At 44.7% G+C, this 24,990-nt stretch overlaps 1 protein-coding gene across 3 annotated transcripts in view; it reads right to left on the bottom strand.

The window, feature by feature from the left end:
• Window positions 1-24,990, bottom strand: part of LARGE1 (LARGE xylosyl- and glucuronyltransferase 1) — a 640,944-nt gene that overhangs the window by 537,307 nt on the left and 78,647 nt on the right. The gene's annotated exons all lie outside the window — the stretch shown is intronic.

Raw genomic sequence — 24,990 nt, 5'->3', positions numbered from 1 at the left:
TGAGGGGGCGCAAACATTCAGACCATAGCAGGCAGGCAAGCGGGAGGGCGGGTGGATGGATGGATGGATGGACGGACGGACGGACAGACAGACAGACAGAGACAGAAAGACAGACAGATACAGACAGACAATGTTGTTGGGGCCAAGATTCAAAGTCAGGTATATCTGGCCACCAAAATTAATATCCTTTTCACAACGCAGTGTTCATTCTCAATCATTTCAAATTCCAGGACGCTCTCCAGGAAAAGTGAGTCTAACCCACTGTCAATCTCCTCTAAGTGCCTCTCTCGCTCAAGTCATTCTCCTCAACCTGACCTCACCCACCACAATCTGCCCCTACAGCTAAGACCCTGGGAAGTCGGGGTGGGGGGGGTGCATGTACATACAGACACACACATATACATTTATATGTGTATATATGTGTTTCTATACATACACACATGTGTATACACATATAGACATACATACATGCATACACATATACATACAATCAAACATATACACTGGAGGCTCGGCAGTTTCCCTATGGTTCGCCTCTGCCAGGCACACAAGTTTCTTCACAACCTGGTGCTTGCCAACAGCCTTGTCTCCGATCTAGCCCCTTTGAAGGCACATATTTTCAAAGTCAAATGTCAGTACATTTGCAGGTACTGACACCTCCACTTAGAGGTATTTAAAGTACTTGTCTATTAGATACTTTCTAAGTCCTTTGCATATATATAAATTCATTTAATGCTCTAAATAGCTCTATGAGGGAGTCAGTACTGCCACCCCATTTTACAGCCATAGACAGATCACTCGTTTGTGTTACTCTCTCTCTCTTTCGCTGGGGACCCTTCCGGCAGACCCCACAACCTTCATGGCTGCATACCCAGCACGCTATCCATTGTTCTCATGACAGCCAAGCCCAATTCACTGCACAAAAGAGTGTTTGAGTTGTTGCACATCCAGACGAGAAGGGATCACAGAGAGGTAACAGCAAAAGTCTAGAGTACGGAGCTGCTGGAACTGCACTCAGCTGCCTGGTTGAGCTGGGGGGGCAGGGAGACTCCTGCTGGCTAAACAGCTGCCTAATAAATCTGCCCTAGCATCACAGACAGGCTCTCACCGATATTAGCATTCAGTAGCACACCTTCTATTGGCAAATGCTTCATTGTCATTTTTATTAGTTATGCCTTACAACTTCCCTGCTAGGTCAATATTATCAAGGGGGTCAGCGGTAAGGTAGGACAAAATCATTATCCACTCATGATAGATGGAGAAGCTGAAGGAGGGAGGAAAGGGGAAGGGGAGGAAGGAAGAACAGGGTAGCATGGTGGTGCAGGCAGCTTCACACTGTGGAGGAAGGGCCTTTACAGGCAGGTGACCTAGGTTCAGACCCCAGATCCACAACTAATTTGACCTTGGACAGGTTCTATGCTTTAGTTTCTCTCCTATAAAAATGGGGATGGTTCATGTCTCCACCCTTGGATTAGGCACTGGTCCCCCAGCCACGTGGTAGCTCCTTCTCATACGGCTTCTTGAGACTCACACCTTCCCATCCAGCTGTGCCCCCTCAAGTCACTTACCAAACCCTGCTGTCTTCAGTTGATTCAGGGCACGGGTTAAAATCTGAAATCATCATATTTGCTTATAGTTTGTTTGTAGTCTGTCACTGCAAGGAGAACATACACTCTACAAGGACAGGGACCCTATCAACTCACTCAGGGCTGTCTTTCCAGAGCCTGATAAATTGTAGGTGTTCAATGAATATTTTCGGAATAAATACAGGACAGGGGAGGGAAGGAAGAGTAAGAGGGAGAAAAGAGGAGGGGAGGAAGTTCATTCAGCAGCTGCACTAGATTGTAACTGACCTGAGAGAAGGAAGGCAGACTGTGGCCCTGAGAAGAGCCCTAGAAAAAGGGAGGTTCTCAATCAGTATTTGTTGACAGCCTGTAAACGCCTGACTTTTCCCTCTTGAATGAATTAAGCTTGTTCCTTCTGCTTCTTGAGGGCAGCTTCTTTGTATCCTGCCCTTCTGTGTTTCATGGACCTGAAGAAATGATACACAGCAAATACCTACCGAACAATGAAAACAAAGCAGATTTGCCTGTGATTTTTGTTGGTTGTTAAACACATTAGACACCCAAGGACCAGGGAGCCCAGTGGCTTTTTCAAGGCAAATTGGCAGGGTAAGAATTCAGCAGGGCAGGAGTCCAGGACTTCCCCCACCTTCAGGAACTTTGCACACAGTGGTCTCCCTTGGGTGGGCTGAAAGTTCTATTAGTCCCTCCACAACTAGATTCTGCCTAGGGCTGCAGGCTACTCTGCATTCCTATTTCCCAGCACCATCCCAGGAATGGCTGCCTAATTACTTGGGCACATGGTGTGTGCTCAATAAATACCGATTGACAGACTGATTTATCATCATGCTCAAAAACAACTTCAAAGACCACCAGTTTGAGGAGGACTGGATGGAGTGACGTCACCAGCAGCCCGGTCCCAGATGTCAAACCACTTCAGAGTTCGCACGGGCTCCTGGGGGCTTTGTGATCCAAAAGTATGGATCACAACAGCCAACTTTTCTCAGTCCCATCATCATATCTCATTATGTTGCCTCCTAGGGGTGTGTGAGTACAAAGCTCTTCATTGCGCTAATATTCTACAAAGTTCATGGCAGAGCTGAAAAATGAGCTATTCCACACATATGAATGCTCTGGATGACATTTTTAAAGTTCAGACCTTCTGGTCACAAGCTCTATCCCTCTGCTGTCCTCTAACAATCTCAGGTTTTTCTCCCCTTGCCAGTTACGCCACCATCCAGGGCAACTCCAGCAGGCCTGTGGCTATCCATCCACAGGCTGTTTCACCAAATCCTTAATTTCCCTGATACCAACAAACCTCTCCACTGAGCCTCCTTAGCACCAGCTCCAGCTCTTGACATCATCTAAGGGTTGAAGTCAACTGCCTTGACTTCAAATAATTAAGTTACCTTTATTAATTACCTAATCCCACTAAATCCACCTCATTTAATCCCCACCTCCTCAACCACCCCTTCCACTTTCCCATGCGGTGAAAGACTGCCCTGAATCTGAACCTTGCCTACTCCATAAAAAATCTCTGTAACCCTAAGGAAATGTGTTTGTTTCTAAGAAACTCAGTTTCTTCTCCTATACTCTGGGCCATTTGTGGACAGCTAGCTGTTCACCAAAGCCTGGGCTCAGGATGAGACACTTCCTAGCCTCCATACAGTGAGGTGTGACCACATGACCACGTCCTAGCTGGTAGGATATGTGCAGCGTGATGTGGGCCCTACCCACAGGTAATGCCCTCTGCTGGCTGGACATCAGTGTCTAGAGCTTGCACGTGGATGGTCCAGGGTGTGTTTCCTTAAGCCAGGGTCACTGTGTGGAGCAGACACCTCCCCTGCTTTCACTCACCCCACATAGTTACTCATTCTGTGAGTGCAAAATAAACATTCTGGGTCATGATGCATTTTGGAGGTCCATTCAGCCTGCTTTAATTAATGCACCATTCTTCCTGCCTAAAGGAATAGTTATGCTGATTAAATAATGAAAATTTGCAAAACCCCCCATATAAGATCTGACATAAGGCCTGATAACAGATGTTTTTAATTTTTCTTCCCTTTATTTTCTCCCATAGCATTTTGCCATAACTTCTATTCTCATTTTATGTTTATTAATTTTTTTAGAGACAGGGTCTCACTTTGTCACCCAGGCTGGAGGGTAGTGGCACAATCCTAGCTCGCTATAGCCTCAAACTCGGGGGCTCAACAGATCCTCCCACCTTAGCCTCCTGAGTACCTGGGACTACAAGCGCATGCCACCATACCCAGCTAATTTTTTATTTTTAGTAGAGATGAGATGGGGGTCTCGTGGTGTTGCCCAAGGTGGTCTAGAACTTCTGGCCTCGAGCAATCCTCCCGCCTCAGCCTCCCAAAGTGCTAGGATTATAGGCTTGAGCCACCATCCACAGCCTCTCATTTTAAAGTGTTGGAGCTAAATACTATAGGATAAAATAAAGAAGAAAAATATTAATCACATACCAATTATATTGCCAGGCCCTATACTTCCTCTCTACCCCAATGCTACCATCTGATTCACCACCTTCTCATTCATCGTGGCATCTGAACCAGGCTTGCTATATCCACGCTTGCCCTTTTCTTCCGGTCCTTGTCCCCGCTGCGCTCAGGAGACACATGCTGTCTAACCAACCCCAGCAATGCTACACCCCTGCTGGAAACCTCCAGAGGCTCCTCCTGGGCTAAGTGCACCACTCCCTCTTCTGCCTCCCACATGGCTCTCTGCTCCAGGATACCTGACACCCTGCACCAACACAACACATTTACTTAGAAGTTTCACAGCCCTGGACTGCAAGCTCCTTGAGGGCAGGGACCTTCCTTAATGACCACCGTATCTATTGCAGACTTCTGTTTAGTCACCAGGGATACAGTGGTGAAGAGAACAAACAAGTATCTCTGTCCTCCCAAGATTCTCCCCCAGTTTAAGAATCTCTAATTGCTTCATGGCTGGCACATGTTGTGACAAAGGCAGAGAAGGCATTAGGACAATCCCAGCTTCACCCACAAATGCTGTCGCTTCCTAAGCACAGACGACGTTGGTTATCTTCTCCAAGTCTCAATGTCTTCATCATTATGAAGTCAGAAAAAAAATGGCAGCTACTGAGGGCTACTGTAGGGTCAAGAGAGATGGTTTAGCCAAAAAAAAGCTTGGAACAGTGCCTGACACACAGCAAGCAAATACTAGTTTACCTCCCCATTCTGAAATGATAAACTCCTAGAGTGCAGAGGCCATGCCTTACACTTCTCATTTTTTCCCCACCATGCCTTACGGATATAAACCACGTCTGACAAATGTTTGTCTGACTAATGAGATGGTAAGGATGTCCAAGAAAGTGAGTCAAAGGTATTTAGAAAGATTTCTCTCCACCAGCCTGTGTAAAGAATGTCTAAGAGCATGCCGAGAAGGCGAACAGAATGGAGGTAACAGGCAAGTCTGCTCCAGTGATGACTTGTACCCTCCTTAGCCCCAATCAATGACTCCCTTTGACCACTGAAGCTCATATTTTTCCCAGCAGAAAGGTGTGTGTATGATGTATATATACGTGTGTGTATATGCTATCAAAGGAGTTCAATTTTCAATACATTATTGGAAATCTTCAACAATCATTATGATAAGAAAAAAATAGGAACAGAGGAATTAGACTGAAAGGCCTGCCCAAGTGCATTAAAAACTTCACGTGAAGGAAATGGAAAACTATAAACAGCGATGTCCCAATCACTCAGGTCCCGTTTAAGTGACTTTTTTAGGTTTTTTAAAAAAAAAAAAAAAAAAAAAAAAGCTATTTCTATGGTGGATAAATTTAGTTTTAACTAAGTGAAAAGATACTTCCCTGATCTTGTAATCTATAATAAATATATTCTAAATTTTTCTTAATGATCCTGGTTAATTATGTATTCCCAACCTTGGCCTGATGCCTGGCATAGGCACTGTGTAGCATGAAATCTCACTAAGCTGCCAACAGCACTATGTGTGCCCTTGGGAGCTACAAACATGTCTGGACAATCAGCCCTACCCTATGCCATGGTTCCATTCTGCCCCAGTTTGAGTTCTTACAGCTGGTAGGCAGGGCTTTCCTATACTTCTCCTAGAGGTCAGATTGTCACTTCTTTGCTCATGTTTCTGGCTGGCTTCTGAAGTTCACCTTTCAAATGCACTGTTGTGCTGATCTCCTATAGCTTAGAAATGCAAATGTAGCCCAGGCACAGTGATAGCTTAGAAATGCAAATATAGCCTAGGTGCAGTGACTCATATCTGTAATCCCAGCACTTTGGGAAGCTGAGGCAGGAAGACAAACTGAGGTCAGGAGTTCGAGACCAGCCTGGCCAACATGGTGAAGCCCCGTCTCTACTAAAAATACAACCATTAGCCGGGGTGGTGGCAGACGCCTGTAATCCCAGCTACTCGGGAGGCTGAGGCAAGAGAATCACTTGAGCCCAGGAGGCGGAGGTTGCAGTGAGCCGAGACCACGCCACTGCATTCCAGCCTGGGTGACAGAATAAGGCTCCATTTCAAAAAAATAATATAAATTAAAAAAACGAACTGTAAATGTAAAAAGCTGGTCAGAACAAAGGGGAAGTCATTAAGGCTATCAGAAATCCTCTGGTTTCTATCCTTCCAGTCACACATAGGAATGATCTTCCTCAGTGCCTGGAAGTGAGCAGTAACCATGTAACTTGCTTTGGCCAATGAACTGTAAGCAACAGCCAGAATTAGAACATGATTCCCCAAGTTCCAATTTCCTCTGGCCACAGTGATCTATGACACTCCAGCTAGTGGAAACACCAGCATCTCAGGGTCTAAGTTACTTGGGGAAGAATAAAACCCCGCACCTATATACCAACCACAGATGAACGTGTTGCATAAGAAGTAAATCTTTGTTATTTCAACCACACAGAGATATCGGGGTTGTCCATATAAATAGCACAACCTAATCCATCCTGACAAATATAAATGATGTATTAAAAAAGAATAACAAGTCATGACTCATCAGTCAAGAGGCCTTCCCATAAGAAAAATTCATGAGCTTCAACTCAGACCATAGCACATACCTCGGCTGCCCAAAGGGTGTGTGTCTGTGTGTGTGTGTATGTACACATGTATAAATGCTTTCACAGCATGATGGTACACCTGTTAATGCTGGCTTCCTTGCCTGTGTAATAAGCTGCCCAAGGACAGAAGCCTTATGTTTTCATCCTGTCTTCCCAGAATCTGATACAGTGCCTGATACAGAGTAGAGGTCAATAAATATTCATCTCAGTTAACCATCTTGCTATCTATCAGGAAGGAAAAAATAATTACAATAGCTTATCTAAGTTTACATGGAACTTGTAACTGGAAAAGGAAATGAGGTCCAGCCATACTTTCAGAACAGAGCCTCACGCACCCCTCAGATAGGTCCGATGACATGATTTGTCCCTGTCCTTGCCCTCCGCATCTGAGGACACAGCAATGACTCATCCCTATACATAGTGTGACTGTAGACAGATGCATCTGCACACAGCCAATGACTTCTGCCCATTGTGCCTTCCCCATAGATAGTGAGGAATTTTCCAGCTAGGCCCATTTATGGACAGAGCTCTTTCTGCTGCCCTTTGGGGTCAGGATATCTTTGTTTGAACTGAGTCATCTGCAGTTCATTCCTCCATGCTGGCCTGTTTAAAGGGCACGTCTCGATACAGGGCTTCACAGTTACCCGAGAGCACCACCCCACCGCCCAGTGATGGTTCATTCCTCATTTCCCCTGTTAAGTGTCTACCAGTTAATAGTAATTATTGCCATTAGCTGAGTGCTCAATAACTTCAAGCCATCATGGTAGGTACTTATATTATTATCCCATCACATCCTTAGAACAATCCTTTAAGGCTGATATCATTATCCTCATTTTACAGATGAGAAAATGATAGACCCAAAAGGTCAATGCCACACGCCCGACTGAGTTTTGCTAACATTTTATTGACCAATATTTCTTCATTATATGTATTTCCCCAAGTCCATGATTTACTGTATTAGTCCATTCTCACACTGCTATTAAGAACTACCTGAGACTAGGAAATTTATGAGCAGAAGAGGTTTAACTGACTCTCAGTTCTGCAAGCTGTACAGGAAGCATGGCTGGGAAGCCTCAGGAAACTTACAATCATGGCAGAAGACAAAGGGGAAGCAAGCATGCCTTCACACGGTGGCAGGAGAAAGAGAGAGCAAGAGGGGAAATGCTATACACTTTTAAACAATCAGATCTCGTGAGAACTCATTCACTATCACCAGAACAGCAAGGGGGAAGTCCACCCCCATGATTCAATCACCTCCCACCAAGCCCCTCCTCCAACACATGGGGATTACAGTTAGACAAGAGATTTGAGTGGGGACACAGAGCCAAACCATATCACTTACTCACTCATTCATGTTATTCCTTTCACCTATAGACATTCATCGAGGACCTGTGCTGAAACCACATTACCCCCACTCTACACACGAGGTTTATATTTAACCACAAAATGGTGATTCCAGAATTTCAAAATCTGACCAATTATAAAGTCCAAACATTTTCTAATAATAGTAGCATGTAACTCATAGGACTATAATAAAAATGAAATGACTTAATACAAGAAAAGTGTTAAGAGAAGTACTGGTACACAATATGGCTTCAATAAATGTCAGTTTATAACACTGAATATAATAACAGCTATTGTCGAGCAACACATTTTTGCACAGTTTTGGGGAAGAAGGGACAGACACAGGTGGGCAGCAAGGGCCAAGTATAATGCTATATTCTACTACAGCTCATCCCAGGAACACTCTGGGTCTTTGTTTTCTTATTTGCAAGATGAGGGAAGTGAATTTGGTCATCTCCAGGGACCAGTCTTAAAATGCTATGATTTGTCATTCCAGCAGTTGATCAGTCGATGAGCAACTTAAAGACTGAGCATCTCAGACAATTCCCCCAGTTTGCTCTGCAGAGAATGCTGGCTTCTACTACAAAGCACTATGGAGGAGCCCCAAATGACTTTGCATTACAAAGGAAATCCTTTGTAAAGGAATGTTCCAGAGGACAGTTTGTTCATTTCAGAATACGGATATTTATCCAATCCCCAAATACGGGATGGGGTATTAGTCTGTTCTCACACTGCTAATAAAGACATACCCAAGACTAGGTAATTTATAAATTATAATAAAAGACATACCCGAGACTGGGTAATTATAAAGGAAAGAGGTTTAATTGACTCATAGTTCAGGGTGGCTGGAGAGGCCTCAGGAAACTTACAATCATGATGGAAGGGAAAGCAAACATGTCCTTCACATGGTGGCAGCAAGGAGAAATGCTGAGCAAAAGGAGGGAAAGCCCCTTCTAAAACTATCAGATCTCGTGAGAACTCACTCACTGTTACCACTAACACAAGGACAACAGCATAGGGGTAACTGCCCCCTCGATTCAATTACCTCCCACCAGGTCCTTCCCACGACACTGGCGATTATAGGAACTATAATTCAAGGTGAGATTTGGGTGGGGACACAGCAAAACCGTATCAGATGGTGACAGAGAGAAGGAACAAAGCCCACTGTGGCTTTTTCCCACTACCCATCAATCCTAACTCCAACAGAGACTGGAAGCTACTAAACTCCCCAGCTGCAATTAATAAAACAAAACAGCAGGTGTGGATGTGGGAAGGCATTATAATGGAGGGACAAGGCTGGGAGACAGAAACTGCCACTCCCGAGTAAGAGCGCAGAGCTGGGGAGGGCAGTGCTGTGGACATACATTCTGCCAGGAACCTTGATGCCAAGGACAGAGAGACCCGCTGTCCAGATCACATTTCAACACAGCAGTGTTCACTTCTCTCTCTTTTTTTAATATAGTGGTAAAATTCCACGTCTGCGATAGCACAAACTTGGTGGCTTAAAACAACAGAAACATACTCTCTCACAAGTTTGGAAGCCAGAAATCCAAAATCAAGGTGCTGCAGGGCTGTGATCCCTCCAGGGACTCTAGGGAAAACACATCTATTACCGGACTCTTGCAGCTTCTGATAACTGCCAGCATTCCTTGACCTGTGGCTGCATGACTGCAGTCTCTACCCTCAGGGTCACACTGCCTTCTCCTATGTGTTCAATCTCCCTTTGCCTCCTTTTTTTTTTTTTTTTAAGATGGAGTCTCACTCTGTCGCACAGGCTGGAGCACAATGGCGCAATCTCGGCTCCCTGCAACCTCCGCCTCCTGGGTTCAAGCAATTCTCCTGCCTCAGCCTCCTGAGTAGCTGGGATTACAGGCACGCACCACCGTGCCCGGCTAATTTTTGTATTTTTAATAGAGACGAGGTTTCGCCATGTTGTCCAGGCTGGTCTCAAACTCCTGACCTCAAGTGATCCGCTCACCTCGGTCTCCCAAAGGGCTGGGATTACAGGCATGAGCCACCGCGCCCGGTCTTGTGGTCTCTTTTTCTAAAACGACATCATCCCACCCTTCACGTATGGCCCCGAGAGCCTCTGACCCCAGTACCATTAACCTGCCGTATTTCCCCTTCTCAGCACTCCATGCCACCTGACATATTTTATATCTATTTGTTTGTTTACTATAAGATCCACTGGACTGGGCTTTGCTTCGCTCATTCCTGTATCCCTGGTGCCTAGTACAGTTCCTGGCACACGGTAGGTGCTCAATAAATATTTATTAAGTGAATGAATCCACTATATTACCTCTCAAAAATTCTCCCAGCCTTAATAGTTCCTTTAAGGGTTCTTGGAGGAATGTGCTTGAACACTGGAAGGCATGGGGACTACTAAAACCCTTCCTCCTCCCTGCACCTGCACTGCAATCAGATGAAAACTGATGACTGGCAGAAAAATCCAGCCACCATCTGGCTGTTCAAGGACCCCTCCCGGGTACTGACAGCATTGCCATTCAAGATAACGAAGATTAAAACCAACAGTGATCCAGGGGGACAGGTCCTCAGGAGGCAGCCTGGGTTGGACTTAACCCATTCTGAGCCAAGGAGCTCCCAGACATCCTGAGAAGAAACCACCATTCCCTGCAAGGGTGAAGGCAGGAGGCAGACAAGGCCCCTGCTTGAGAGATTACAGATGACTTGTCCAAAGAAAGGATGAGATGGAAGCAAAAGTGCTTTGGCAAGATAATGTCTGTGGGAAGATGAGGAATTCTCTTGCAATGACAGGTGTAACATACCATGTGCCCACCAGTCAACAAGGTCCTTTGGGCTGGGTGCCAACCATGCTCTCTGCTCATTTATTAAAGCAACCGTGTGTGCTCCCACCGTGACACCCAAGGCCTGAGACCCATGGCCACTCTGTCTTCAGGAGACACTCCATCTGTAAAATTTACAGAGAGAGCCTGTCCTGCTAAATCAAATTCCATAAGCAAATGCTGACCACACTTGATTATAACATAAAACTTAGAGGAGCTGTACAGAGAAGAGGAAACCAACACCACGCAGATGCCGAGGCAATGGGAGCTGGCTGCTGTCGAGTTCTTCCTTCCTTCCAGCTCACAGGTGAAGGAATTGTCAGGGACACATTTCCTCTGCGAGAGGCAGGAGGAAAGGGTTCAAAGCCGACTCTTGTGCAGATGGCCTGCCTTTGAACTCCAGCTCTGCTACTTATCAGCCGTGTGACCTTGGACAACTTATTGAACATTTCCCTGCCTCAGGTTCCTCAAGGGTGAAATGAGGATGCAACAAGTATCTAACTCCTACAGTTACTGTGAGAATTAAACACACCTCAAGCAAATGCTGATACACGCAAGCTTATAGAGGCTGGAGATGATGACAGTGGCGGTGGTGGTTGTTCTCTTGGCCCATTCAGGCTGCTTTAACTGAACACCATAGACTGGGTGGCTTATAAACAATTTCTCACAATTCTGGTGGCTGAGAAACTTAAGATCAGGAAGCAGCAGATTCGGTGTCTGGTGAGGGCAGCCTTGCTGCTTCACAGACAGCAGTCTTCTTGCTGTGCCCTCACGTAGAAGAAGAGGTGAGGGAGCTCTCTGAGGTCTCTTTATATAAAAGCATTAATCTCATTCATGAGGGCTCTGCCTTCATGACCTAAGTGTCACCTAAAGGCCTAAACCATCACCTTGAAAGTTAGGTTTCCTACGGATTTTGCAGGGGCACAAACATTTGGTCCATAGCAATGTAGACGACAATGGTGGTGATGACGATGATACTGCTCACATATTAGCAGATACTCTTTTTTTCTTTTTCTTTTTTTTTTTTTTTTTGAGATGGAGTCTCGCTCTGTCACCTAGGCTGGAGTGCAGTGGCACGATCTCAGCTCACTGCAACCTCCGCCTCCCCGGTTCATGTAGTTCTCCTGTCTCAGCCTCCTGAGCAGCTGGGATTACAGGCGCCCACCACCACACCCAGCTAATTTTTTGTATTTTTAGTAGAGATGGGGTTTCACCATGTTGGCCAGGCTGGTCTCGAACTCCTGACCTCATGTGATCCACCCGCCTCTGCCTCTCAAAGTGCTGGGATTACAGGCATGAGCCACTGTGACTGGCCCATTAGCAGAGATTCTAAGGGTTCACAGGCAAAGTTGTGACACAAAAAAAAAGGAATGTCAAGAAAAGAATTCGTAAAAAGTCCCTTCTGATCTTGCATGTGGATGCATACATGCACCCTCCCTCTGCTTCTGCCTTCCTGTTCCTCCAGAACACTCTGAAGACAGGGAGCCAGGGCCTGGAGAGCTGGAAGACGTCAGGTGAGAGGGCAGGGAGCGCTGCTGTGAGGATGAGGTGGGAGGCTCATCGGAAGCTGCCTCTTCTCCTCTTGCCCTAGGTGGCCCCTGGGGCCAGAAGAGCACTCTCAAGCCACTCACAGTGGCTTCCCAAAACCAGCGATTGGATTGGAAAAGTAGTCCTAAGTTTTTTAAAAAAGATAACTGGACAAGAACTTGCAGTTTGCAAACTCAGACATAGACACACCACTAGGGAACAGTGGAAGCTACAGGGTCAGGTCCTCACACAACACACACACACACACACATGCATGTACACACACACACACACACACACACATACACATACACATACACAGACTTGAGCCCCCAAAGAGGATAACGTTCAAGCTGCTTGGCCTTGCACACAAAGCCCCTCCCAGCCTGGCCCAGGCGTAATCCCGAGGCAACCACTTCACCTTTCCAAAGCGTAAGCTTCTGGACATTGGTAGTAACAGCCCTAGAATAATGCTCTCTTTCACACCTCAAACGTTTCTCACCTTTCTGTTCCTGCAGTTCCCACTGGCTACAAAGCCCTCGCTTCTTCCTTTCACCCGGCTAACACCAACTCAGCTTTCAAGATTCAGGAATCAAACATCTCCCTGGAAGCCTCTAGTCAGTGGCCCCTTTCCTGGGCTCCCATAATACCGTGCTTTTCTTACTGCAGTACCTTCAGCATGAGTCCTGGCACCTATCGATCATAATGACCAGATTCCTAGGAAGCTCAGACATGCAGAGCTCACTTAGCTCGAGCTCCAGAGCCAGAAGAAAGCACACAGCCACCTTCCTGTCTCATGTATGTCCCATTCTCATCAGTGAAAAGTCCCAGACAGCAAAGCCCAAGCCCGAGGTACCCTGTGAGCTCTGTCTAAAGAACGAGACAGATCAGGAACAGAACTGAGAGGGAGTGGAGGTACAGAGGTCCAAAACACAACTGGAGGGCCCATACCAACTTGAGCCTTAAAACACACAGTGCTGTCAGTGACCAAGGGAGCCTGGACCCAGAGCCCCCAGGCTTCACGCAAGCTGTGGCTTGGACCCTCCAATACAGGCCTCAACAGCACAGAAGTCAGGAAGGATCGATTAAGATGGGGCAACCCCAGAGGGCTCGGAATTAGCTGGCTATACCCACTGTGCATAGGCTGTTTAAGCTGCAGCCCCAGACTTGCTACCGGCTGGGGCTCCCAGCTGCCACCAAAAAGATATCTTCCCTGGGAACCGGTCCAGCTCAGCAGGCAAGAGAGCACAGAGCCTGACACTGACTCTGGCACATGCTGTGTGGTCCTGGGGCAGTTAACTGGAACTCTAGACTGAGGCCCAGGATCTATGTCCAGTATACAGCAAGCACTCAATAAGTGCTAAATGTTATTAGACAACTGTTGTTGGACTGGGCCAGACATGGCCTGGCAGGCACTATAGGCCCATCTGGTCTGAGGTGTGGTGCCTGCCCTCAGGGGGGTAAACACAGGCCACAGTGATTCAGTAAGTCTCAGAGGCACCTGTGCCTTCATCCTTCGGGAGAAGTGCGGGATGCCCCACTGCAGGGGTGGCAGTCAACTCCAGAACCCCAAGAGCACTGTGCTCACCAAGCAGATGATGTCTCCGCCTGTAGAGGTAGCTGACTTTTATGTTAACCTTTAATTACATTATCTCTTCAATTAGATTTGAAACTAATGTAATACCGAAACATCTGAATGGCAGATTACCAATTATAAAGTCTAATCAAACCAGTGACCCTGGGTTACAGGTTTAACTGTGCCTACCCTAAAATGCATATGTTAAACTTCCAACCATCAGTACCTAAGACTGTGATTGTATTTGAAGACAGGATCTTTAAAGAAGTAATTAGGGTAAGATGGGAATGTATGAGTGGGCCCTAATCCAGAATGACCAGTGTCCTTATAAGAGGAGATAAGGATACAGACACACAGAGAGGAGAAACCATATGAAGACACAGGAAGACAGTCTTCCACAAGCCAAGGAGAGAGGCCCTGGAAGAAACCAACCTTGCTGACAACTTCATCTTGGACTTCTAGCCTGCAAAACTCTGATAGAATATATTTTTATTATTTAAGCCACCCAGTTTGTGGTACTTTGTTATGACAGGGCTAGCAAACTAATACACTAGGTGAGGTTAGTCTTGGTGCACAATTATTGTCATTTTTATTTATTTATTTTTATTTTTGTTTTTGCAGATGGAGCTTCACTCTTGTTGCCCAGGCTGGAGTGCAATGGTGCAATCTCAGCTCACTGCAACCTCTGCCTCCTGGGTTCAAGCGATTCTCCTGCCTCAGCCTCCCAAGCAGCTGGGGTTACAGGCATGCGCCACTACGCCCGGCTAATTTTTTGTATTTAGTAGAGACGAGGTTTCACTATGTTAGTCAGGCTGGTCTCGAACTCCTGACCTTAGGTGATCCACCTGTCTTGGCCTCCCAAAGTACTGGGATTACGGGCAGTGAGCCACCATGCCCAGCTCAATTACTGTCATTTTAGCAGAACACTAGAATTCAGAAAAGCTGAATAACTTGCTAGAGCCACTCAGCCACTAAGTGGGAAAGCTGGGATTCAAGGTAATAAAGCCAAGCTCCTTCTACCACCAAGAATATAATACTTACTCAACTAATATTTGTTTAGCATCTATTATGTGCTAAGATCTTTTTAAGGTGCTAAAGATACTACAGCAGCCAAAACGGACAAAATTTCTTCTCTAGTAGAGCTTTCAGACAAACAGGGAGCAAAAATAATCATAATCAAGAAAATATTAAATATGTACCTGTCAGGCCTCTGAGCCCAAGCTAAGCCATTATATCCCCTGTGACCTGCACGTATACATCCAAATGGCCTGAAGTAACTGAAGAATCACAAAAGTAGTGAAAATGGCAGGTTCCTGCCTTAACTGATGACATTACCTTGAGAAATTCCTTCTCCTGGCTCATCCCGGCTCAAAAGCTCCCCCAGTGAGCACCTTGTGTCCCAGACCCCTGCCAGCCAGAGAACAACCCCCTTTGATTGTAATTTTCCACTACCTACCCAAATCCTATAAAACAGCCCCACCCCATCTCCCTTTGCTGACTCTCTTTTTGGACTCAGCCTGTACCCAGGTGATTAAAAAGCTTTATTGCTCACACAAAGCCTGTTTGGCGGTCTCTTCACACGGACACGAGTGAAAGCACCTTCAGCAATAACTGGAGGGTGGTAGGAATATAAGCAAGTTTTTTTCTCATCCCATTCTATAGTTTTTACTATAAATATTTAAGACGAACAAAATTTTCTTTTAAAAAAGCCAAATGGTAAAAGTGAATTTTCAAGAGAGCACTGCTCACTCCATTCACTGGTCTTTAAGTTTATGAAAAAAAATCAGGCAGGGGCAAGTCATGAGCCCCAAGGAAAAGTTTCTATCATGTTAATATGCCTCAGTGACAAAGCTACAGCTTTAGAAATGATACAGTTAGCATTTCCCATGCAGGATAATTTTTGCTCTAAAGTTTGAGGCCAAAGCTATTTCAAAGAATAACCATGTTCAGAGAAATGGATTTCATTTCTCTTCACCCAGATGAGAATTCACACAATGGCTAGCACTCTCCACCAGGGAAAATTCTTGCAAAACTGGAAGGAGCTGAATTTCACTTTATTGCTGGTGCTTATGAAGAAATTATTATTACATGTTCATAAGGGCTTTACGGTGGTATAATATTTTCCTGCTAGAGAAGCATTCATACAATACGTGGCATCTTTAAGTGTCCTGTCATTTACAATTCTACACTTTAGAGTCTGTAAAGGCAGGCAAGTCTTTGCAAACCTCCTGTGATTTTCAAACCCCTGGACAGCTTGGCACTGTCTCAGCAGGGATTAACTGCGGTGCTGCCTGCAATAGAGGCTGCAAGGACTTCCTAGTTCTCTAACCCTCCAAGAGTGTGAGGTGCTTTCACAGTCATGTTAATGAATGCATCGGATGGCATTCAGGATAAAACCCGAAATTCAGCAGCATTCCCCAGGCTGGTGGATCTGAGCTGCCTAACAGAGGCAGGTGAGAAATGACATTTGAGAGCCTGGCAATATCCTCAAGCACTCACTTATTCATGCTAAAGACTTGCTGCCACTAACTGCAGCCTATTTTGAAAGTCATTATAACGAAGAGCTAAGTTAGAAGCCAGGTTCTCCAGCTCACCTGGCATGGATAAATGTCCAAATTCCAAGCTTCCTTTTATCATCTTTAAAATAGGGGAAATTACGGCATACGGTTAAAGGGGTCCTGAAATAAAATCGAGCATGTGAGGTCTTGGTCTGGAACCTAACACACATTAGGCGCTAACCACTAGAATGAGCAAAGTCACTGCTAATCGGGAAAAAGATCCAAATGAAGCCAGTAGTTAGCAATCACTCCTCCATTCCTCTTCCTCCCAACTGCATTAGCCCCGGATTAGCTTGACTTTACAAAGTCAGAAACAGCTCTGAACCCATAGATGGGATTCAGTAAAGCTCCAGATTTTGCATTCAAAACTCTGTGTGCATGCATGTACACAAACAAGCACCTCTGGGGAAGAGGCCACATTTCAAGAGACTGTCAAAGGGATCCATGACCAGGAAAGGTTGACAATGACTAGAGTGGAGTCCAGTTCAGCCTGCTTCCTACAGAGCTGGTGTGATGGAAAGGAAAGACAGTAGAGGCAGATGGTTCCAAATTTTAAATTCTGGCTCTGGCCCCTATTCACTGGTTGATCCTAGGGGAGCTCTCTACCTCTCTGAGCATGGTAGCTCCTATGTAAAATGGGAAAATGGAAGCAAGGCCACCAGTTTGCAGTTATTAGGAGGACTAAATACAGTAACAAATGCCTGGCACACAATGGTGTCAACTGTGTTAGTAGTCTCCCCCTTCACAGTCCCTGCCAGAAAACTGGAAGGTTCCCTCAGGCCAGCAGGACCAAGGACTAGCCTTGTCATATTTTTCTGTCCATTTGCTTCCTATACATCAAGAACCCTGCAACTTCTACAACTGCTGTACCAGACCAGGCCCGATCTCACTTATCTATGTTTGTCACCCATCTACGGTTCAATGTTCCCTCTGTTCCCACCAACTTCCACACCCAGGGATCTCAGCTGCATTCCATGGCTTCCAGTGGCAGCCCAAGGTGGCAAAAAGTATGAGCTTCAGCAACAAGCCACCTGGGTTCAAACCTCAGTCCTCTCATTTCCTAGCTGGTGATCTAGACCAGTAACTTAACCCTTCTGTGATTCAGATTCTTTATCTGTAAAATAGGGATGGCCATCATTATCTTACTGGAAAAAAAAAGGAATTAATCCATGTAAAGTGTGAGGACAAGACCTGGAACACTGTAAGTCCCAACTGCCATTATGACCTGATCACAAGAAACAGAGACTCAATAAGCCAGTTCAGATAACAGCAGTTTACCATGAACACAGAGAACAGAAAGGGAGATGGGCCGTGCATGAATCCCAGAATAGTAACTGTAGTACCAACAAGCAATATAGAAAACGTAGCTAGAACCCAGACAGCACACGGGACCTCCGTGGGGGAGAGTGAGCTCTGTGAGCTCCGTGGAAGAGGGTCAGCTTTGCCTCCAGCTAACTCTATAAGATCTGGCCCTATCTTCTCCAGCCTCTTGTCCCACTGCTACATCCATGATTGTGATTGAAATGCCAAAGGCACAGGGATTTTGTAATACTTTTAATTTATGGGCAGTGAAATTTAATTGTCACATGCCACTCCATATATATATATGGAGTAGAAAGTATTACATATATACACACGTATACACACATATATACCTATACATACATACGTATGTATACATATGGATACGAACAGGATATATACACACACACATATATAGTATACATATATGTGTGTATATATACGTGTGTGTGTGTGTATATATATATATATCCTGTCCTGTCTCCCCCTGCAACATTATGAATTTTTTAACAGCAAACACTTTCATACATGCCCTAACATCTTCAAGAAAGGCTAATTCAAGTGGAGAGAGACCAGGACCAAAAGGATTGTGAGAGACAAATGTAACCATTGAAAATAGAGAAAAAGCAAGCAGCCTAAGTGAAAAGCATTTGCAAAAACCCTTGTGAGAGTCAGCTACGTAGATGACTATGATGATCTGAGTCCATGAGGCATCTTCAGGATGCCTCAGAAGAAGAGCTGACCCAGGTGAGCGTGTTCGTATCAAACAGCTGCAGGTAGGGCTGAAGGCTATGGCCAGAGCTGGCTCTCAATGAGAACTTCTAGATGCTCTGCAGCAAATGAGCCTCAGGTGTGCTGAGGTGGTGCCTTCAGCCCCAGGCCAGCAAGGTATCTTCCACTTATCCCAGTATGCTGAACAAACATTATCATTTTCCACAAAGTTTCAGGGTGGGAAAGTTGAGGATACTCTACTTTAGAACACGGGCCAGCAAACTTTTTATGTGTAAGGTGAGATAGTAAATCACGTAAGCTGTGCATGCCATACTATCTCTCTGGCAACTCTCAACTCAATCACTGTAGTAGGAAAGCAACCACAGATAAGAGGAAACAGGCATGGTTGTGTGCCAAGAAAACTTAATTTATGGACAGTGAAATTTAATTTTCACGTGTTACAGAACAGTACTCTTGTTTTGATTTTTTTGGACACTTTCAACATGTAAAAGCCATTCTTAGCTCATGGGCTAAAGGAAGACAGACTGGCCCACAGCATGCCGACTCTTGCTCTCAATCATCACCCCAACACGATCTCTAGTAACATGCAACTTCAAGCTTCTGACGTTCTATGTGGGGACTATGGCTGCTGAAATCTCGTCTATTCAATCTTCAGTGACTCATACAGCCACTAGGATCTCAAAAAATGGTTTTTAAAAAATTGAACAGGTGTCGTGGCTCATGCCTGTATTCCCAGCACTTTGGGAGGCCAAGATGGGAAGATTCCTTCAGGCCAGGAGTTTGAGACCAGCCTGAGCAACAGAGCAAGACCCCATCTCTATAAAAAGTTTAAAAATTAGCTGGATGTTGTTAAGCATGCCTGCAGTCCCAGCTACTTGGGAGGCTGAGGCAGGAGGATCGCTTGAGCCCAAGAGTTTGAGGCTGCAGTGTGAGCTATGATTGTGCCACTGCACTCCACCCTGTCCCCAACAAAAATAAATAAATAAATAATTGTCCTTTAGCAATCTCTATCCTAATAAAACATCTTGGCAGTAGATCACCACTGCGTTCTGGAACAGTCCGTCCTACTGGTGGGGAGTTCCAGAGGTTAAAAGTTCTTCCTGAGATGATGTTCATCTCCCTCACTCCCCCAAGGGCTCCTGGGTCTCCCTGATTGTGTCTGCAGAATTAATCCAATCCATCTTACCCATGACGGCTCTCCACGTTTTTTGTTTCTATCAGGGAGGAAAAAAATGAAAGGAATGAATTACTCCCATAATAGAAAAATCTTTGCCAGGAGAGGAAGTGAACGTAGAATTTCTGATAGAAAACAATGCTTTTACCTAAACAGTGGCTTCAGAAATAGCCCAGTCCATAGACCTACCAAAAAGTCAAGAAATAATTTAGGAGAATATATTAGTCCACTTTTGCATTGCTAGCAAGAAATTCCTGAGGCTGAGTAATTTATAAAGAAAAGAAGTTTAATTGGCTTATGGTTCTGCAGGCTTGTACAAGAAGCATGGCACCCACATCTGCTGGGCCTCAGGAAGCTTACAATCATGGCGGGAGGTGAAAGAGGAGCAGACACGTCACATGCCAAAAGTGGGAGCAAGAAAGAGGGAGGAGGTCCCAGATTCTTTTAAACAACAGATTTCTCATGAGTGAGAACTGTCTCATTAACAAGGGGTTGGTGCCAACCCATTCATGAGGAATCAGCCCCCATGATCTAATTGCCTTCCACCAGCCCCATCTCCAACACTATGGATTTCACTGCAACATGAGATTTGGAGGAGACAAACATCCAAACCATATCAGAGAGAAAAAAGCATGTTTTCCTCAACCCCTGGCAGAGAAGATCCCCATTTACACATATGTTGGAACAAACAAATAAATAACTGAACAAATAAGTGACCATATGTTAGCATGCCAATAGAGAACATTCTCATTCTACCGCAGCCCGTATAGATCACAAAAACAGAACAACTAGTGAGAATAAGACTTAGTAGCCTAAAGAGTTAAAATATGAATGCTATGGGGACCAATTGATTCTTTACTAAAATTCTTAATTTCCCTAGAGACAGACTGACTGCCTTCAAATCACATGTTCACATCAATTAAAAAAATAAGAAAAGCCATTATTAACTACCTACCAGGAGTATGAGGCACTTTGACTTGCGTCACCTCATCTAACTTTCATGCATACCTACTGCAGGGAACTATGCCCCTCATTGTTCCAGAGAAGATCACCTGGACCCAGGGAACGTGGGGGCTCCAGGCTTCAAACCCAGATGCGTTCAACCCTAAAGCCCAGGCACCTTCTGCTGCAGGAGACATAAAACTCTGCTGATCCCATTTACTTATGGATCATGAGGTCATTATGAAAGGATCTATGGGCCAGATCATTAGAGAAAATGCCTCTAAAATGCCTCTGAATTGAAGGTGGTAAGAAACTATGTAAACCAATACAGGAAAATGAATACGCAGGAAACGCATATCCATACTAACTAGGTTTAGGATTTTGCCCTACTTCATATTCAATTATAAAACTATTTGATTTAATAATATATGCAAAACAGCTAGCACTGCACCAAATCAGCACCCCCTCAAGAAAATGCAGATACCCTCACTGTAAAATCTAGGAAAAATAAAGAATCCATGCACAAAAAGGGACCTAGTTTTTAAAAAACAAAAATGGTCATAAAAATGAATAAGAAATCCTGTTGCAGTTTTACTTCCTGTCTTTAAAAACTTTTTATACATATATTCTTTTAAAACTATTTTTGGAGACCAACTCACTTTGGCAAAATACTGAGAGCGATATAGTTTAATCTCTATTAGCTTGGAGCTGTGAAACTACATTGTTGATTTATTTCTCACAGAGTCTAAATTTGGTGTGAAAGGTTCTAGCATCTTTTCTTGCAAATATTTAGTATTTTACCACTTTTAAAGTGCTGTTGGATCAATTGCCCTCCTTCATCTTTACAGCAACCCTAGGTATAAGGCAAGTACAGACAGTCCCTGATTTAGGATAATTCGACTTAGATTTTTCAGCTTTTTTTTTTTTTCGGGAAAGGGTCTTGCTCAGTCACCCAGGCTGGAGCACAGTGGCACAATCACGGCTCACTGCAGCCTAAACTCCCCAGGCACATGCTACCATGCCCATCTAATTTTTCTAGTTTTTGTAGAGACAAGGTTTTGTAATGTTGCCCGGCTGGTCTCGAACTCCTGGGCTCAAGTGATCCACCCGCCTCAGCCTCCCAAAGTGCTGGGATTACAGGTGTGAGCCACCGCACCTGGCTGACTTTCCAGCTTTATAACGATGCAAAAGCAATATGTATTCAATAGAAACTATACTTGAGTACCCATATAACCATTCTGTTTTTCATTTTCAGTACTGTATTCAATATATCTAGGCTTAGGTTGCATGATTTTGCCCAAATACAGGCCAATGAAAGTGAGCATGTTTAAGGTAGGCTAAGCTAAACTATGCTGTAATGTAGGTTAAATGTACTAAATGCAAATATTGAACTTGGTATTTCCAACTTATGATAGGTTTAGCAGGATGCAATCTATGCTAAGCCAAGGTGCATCTGTTCTGTTACTCTCATTTTTTTTCCTCTTACAAATGTACAAAAAATGTTTCAGAGTTTATGAGGGAGCTTTCCAATGAAAGTGACAGAAAATCCAACTCAAACTAATGCAGGCAAAATAAAGGACTGAATAGTTCACAATCTGTAAGGTCCAGAGGTGAATCTACCCTCTGGCAAGGTTTGATCTGGGTCCAGGAGATGGCCTGGTCCCTCTCCAACTCTCAGCTCTGCTCTCATCCACATGGACTTCATACTCAGATGCCATGCAGTGGCAAGACAGCTGCTAGATTGGATGTAGCTACGATACCTGCAGCTCCATCCTCTGAGTTCAAGGCCAGTGGGAAAGAACACACATACCTCTCAACAGTCCCAACAAAAGTCTCATCACATCTTGTGGGCTCCAACTAGGTCATGAAACCACCTCTAAGCCAATTACTATCAGCCAGTATCAGGAATAATCTGAGTCCTATGTCTCCCCCCTGAAGCCCTGCACAGTATCATCTCCACCGAAGTCCATGGACTAAAGGGTGGGTGTGAGTGTGGGTCTCCCTGGGAAAACTGAGCAGGGTGAATAAATACAAAGTCAGAAAGCCAAGAGATCCTCAGCACAGGCTATGTGACTTGCCCAGAGTCACACTGCTACTAAGAGACAAAATCAGGACTCGTGCACAAATCTCCTGGGACCAAGTACTCCAAAAATAGTGGCAAATTATTTTAGAACACACGGGTGCATCACAAAAAGTCCTCCAAACTGAATCTCTTGGTCACAAATAACAGTCTAAAATATTTAACAAACTGCCAACAGGATTTCAAAGAAAGCCATTTATAAAATAGAAAGTTTGTAAAATTAAACACGGTTACTGTTATCGAAATGGACATCCCTTTATAGTTCTAAATGGTTCCTTACCATCTAGAAAGTCAGAACACTGTACTCAAAAGTAAAAGGGAAAAGCTTTTTGACCTATTTTTGTCTCTACATGGACGTAAAGCACCGAATCCTATTAAGTGCCTTCGACGCACTGTTGCTCTGGCGATTCGCAACTTGAAAATGACACTTATTATTCAGCTAGAGATTAGAATCTCAAGCAGTAGGGCATTTTTTAATAAAAAAATAAAATTAAAAATAGATTTGCCATTGTCTGCTTAATAAAACTAGTAGCCTTGCTGGCTTAGAGGGGAAATAACGTATTTCTTCAGATTTTTATATATTCATCTGAGCAGTGCCAAAAAAAAAAGAGTTACTAATATTCATATCTCGAGCAATTGTACATTGCTTCTAACTATACATTCAATCTCTCTGGCACATCCACTGTGGCCCTGAGCAGCCAGTGCAGTCTCTTCTACCAAAACGAAGCAACCCCTCTGAAACCCGACGCGTACAGGTGTCAAGAAACACCAGGTGCAGCTTGACGGATGTGAGCCTAATAAGGAAATATTCAGCCCAGCACTGCCCCAACAGAACTTTCAGTCATGATGTATATTTTCTACATCTGTGCTCTAAAATATGGTGGCCGCTAGCTGCATGTGGCTATTGAGACTAAGGAACAGTATTTTTAATTTTACTTCATTTCAGCTCATTTAAAGTAACCACATGCCACTAATGGCTACTGATCTGGAGGGCAGCTAGAAGGTTACCCTTGAGAATGTCTCCAGCATTTTACCTGTTGCTTTCTCTCACTCACATTTCCCATTCTAGCACACCAAAACAACAACAACAACAACAAAAAAACCCACCTACAGTTCTCCAAACAAGGCATCTGTTTTGTTCCTCTGGGGTCCTGCCTATGTTGTTCATGTGGCCCTGGATTTCCATACTCCTAGCATTCCTGGCAGACATCCTTTTCATCCTCACAACCCAACCCAGGCTTTATCTCTTCTGTGAAGCTGTCCTTGATTTTCCGTTCTATCTTCCCTGCTTGTGAATGGGTCAACTCTCCTTCCCCACCGCCCTGTGCATGTGAACATCTCTGTTCATTATACTGGAGTGGGTCGGGAGTGTGTCCCTTCCCGGAAGGGAAGGCAGAGAGGGTGGCTGTAAGAACCGGCACTTTGGGCTGGGCACAAGGGCTCATGCCTATAATTCCAGCACTTTGGGAAGCCGAGGTGGGTGTATCCCATGAGGTCAGGAGTTCAACATGAGCCTGGCCAACATGGTGAAACCCCATATCTACTAAAAATACAAAAATCAGCCTGGTGTGGTGGCACGTGCCTGTAATCCCAGCTACTTGGGAGGCTGAGGCAGGAGAATCGGCTTGAACCAGGAGGTGGAGGTTGCAGTGAGCTGAGATCGCGCCACGGCACTCTGGCCTGGGCAACAGAGCAAGACTCCATCTTAAAAAACAAACAAACAAACAAACAAACAAAAACAATGAGCACTTTGGAGATGGCTGCCTAGCATTAAATCCTGTCTCCAACACTTACTACTACCTCTAAGATCTCATGCAAGTGAGATGATCTCTCTAAGCCTTGGTGTCCCATCTGTAAAATGGGGTTATTAATGATAACTCTTCTTGATGGCTGTTGCAAAGATTAAGTAAATGTCCAAACACAAGCAGAACATTTACCTGGTACCTGGCAAGGAGCAAAAATGCCATAACATTAACCGCTTATGTATTGTTTTTCATTATATTATTAGACTGTGCACTTTTAAGTATAGACTAGATCTTAGCCATCCCCGAAACCCGGCAACACAGCATACAGTGCGTACTCATTAAAAATTAAAATGACTAATGATGCCTCCAGTGGATGGATGCCAGCCCTGAACTCAATTCTAAGTATTCCCCATAATGCTAAATGGCCTTGCTCTAAAGGTCAAACTAGGAAACTAAAAAGATGTCTCAGCTGGGCTCAGTGGCTCATGCCTGTAATCCCAGCACTTTGAGAGACCGAGGTGGGTGGATCACTTGAGGTCAGGAGTTCCAGACCAGCCTGGCCAACATAGTGAAAC

Source organism: Hylobates moloch, unplaced genomic scaffold, assembly GCF_009828535.3.
Source record: "Hylobates moloch isolate HMO894 unplaced genomic scaffold, HMol_V3 SCAFFOLD_19, whole genome shotgun sequence".
In the NCBI taxonomy this organism is placed as follows: Eukaryota; Metazoa; Chordata; class Mammalia; order Primates; family Hylobatidae; genus Hylobates; species Hylobates moloch.
Note: the sequence above shows the minus strand (reverse complement) of the source record. Positions and strands in the feature narration are given on the sequence as shown.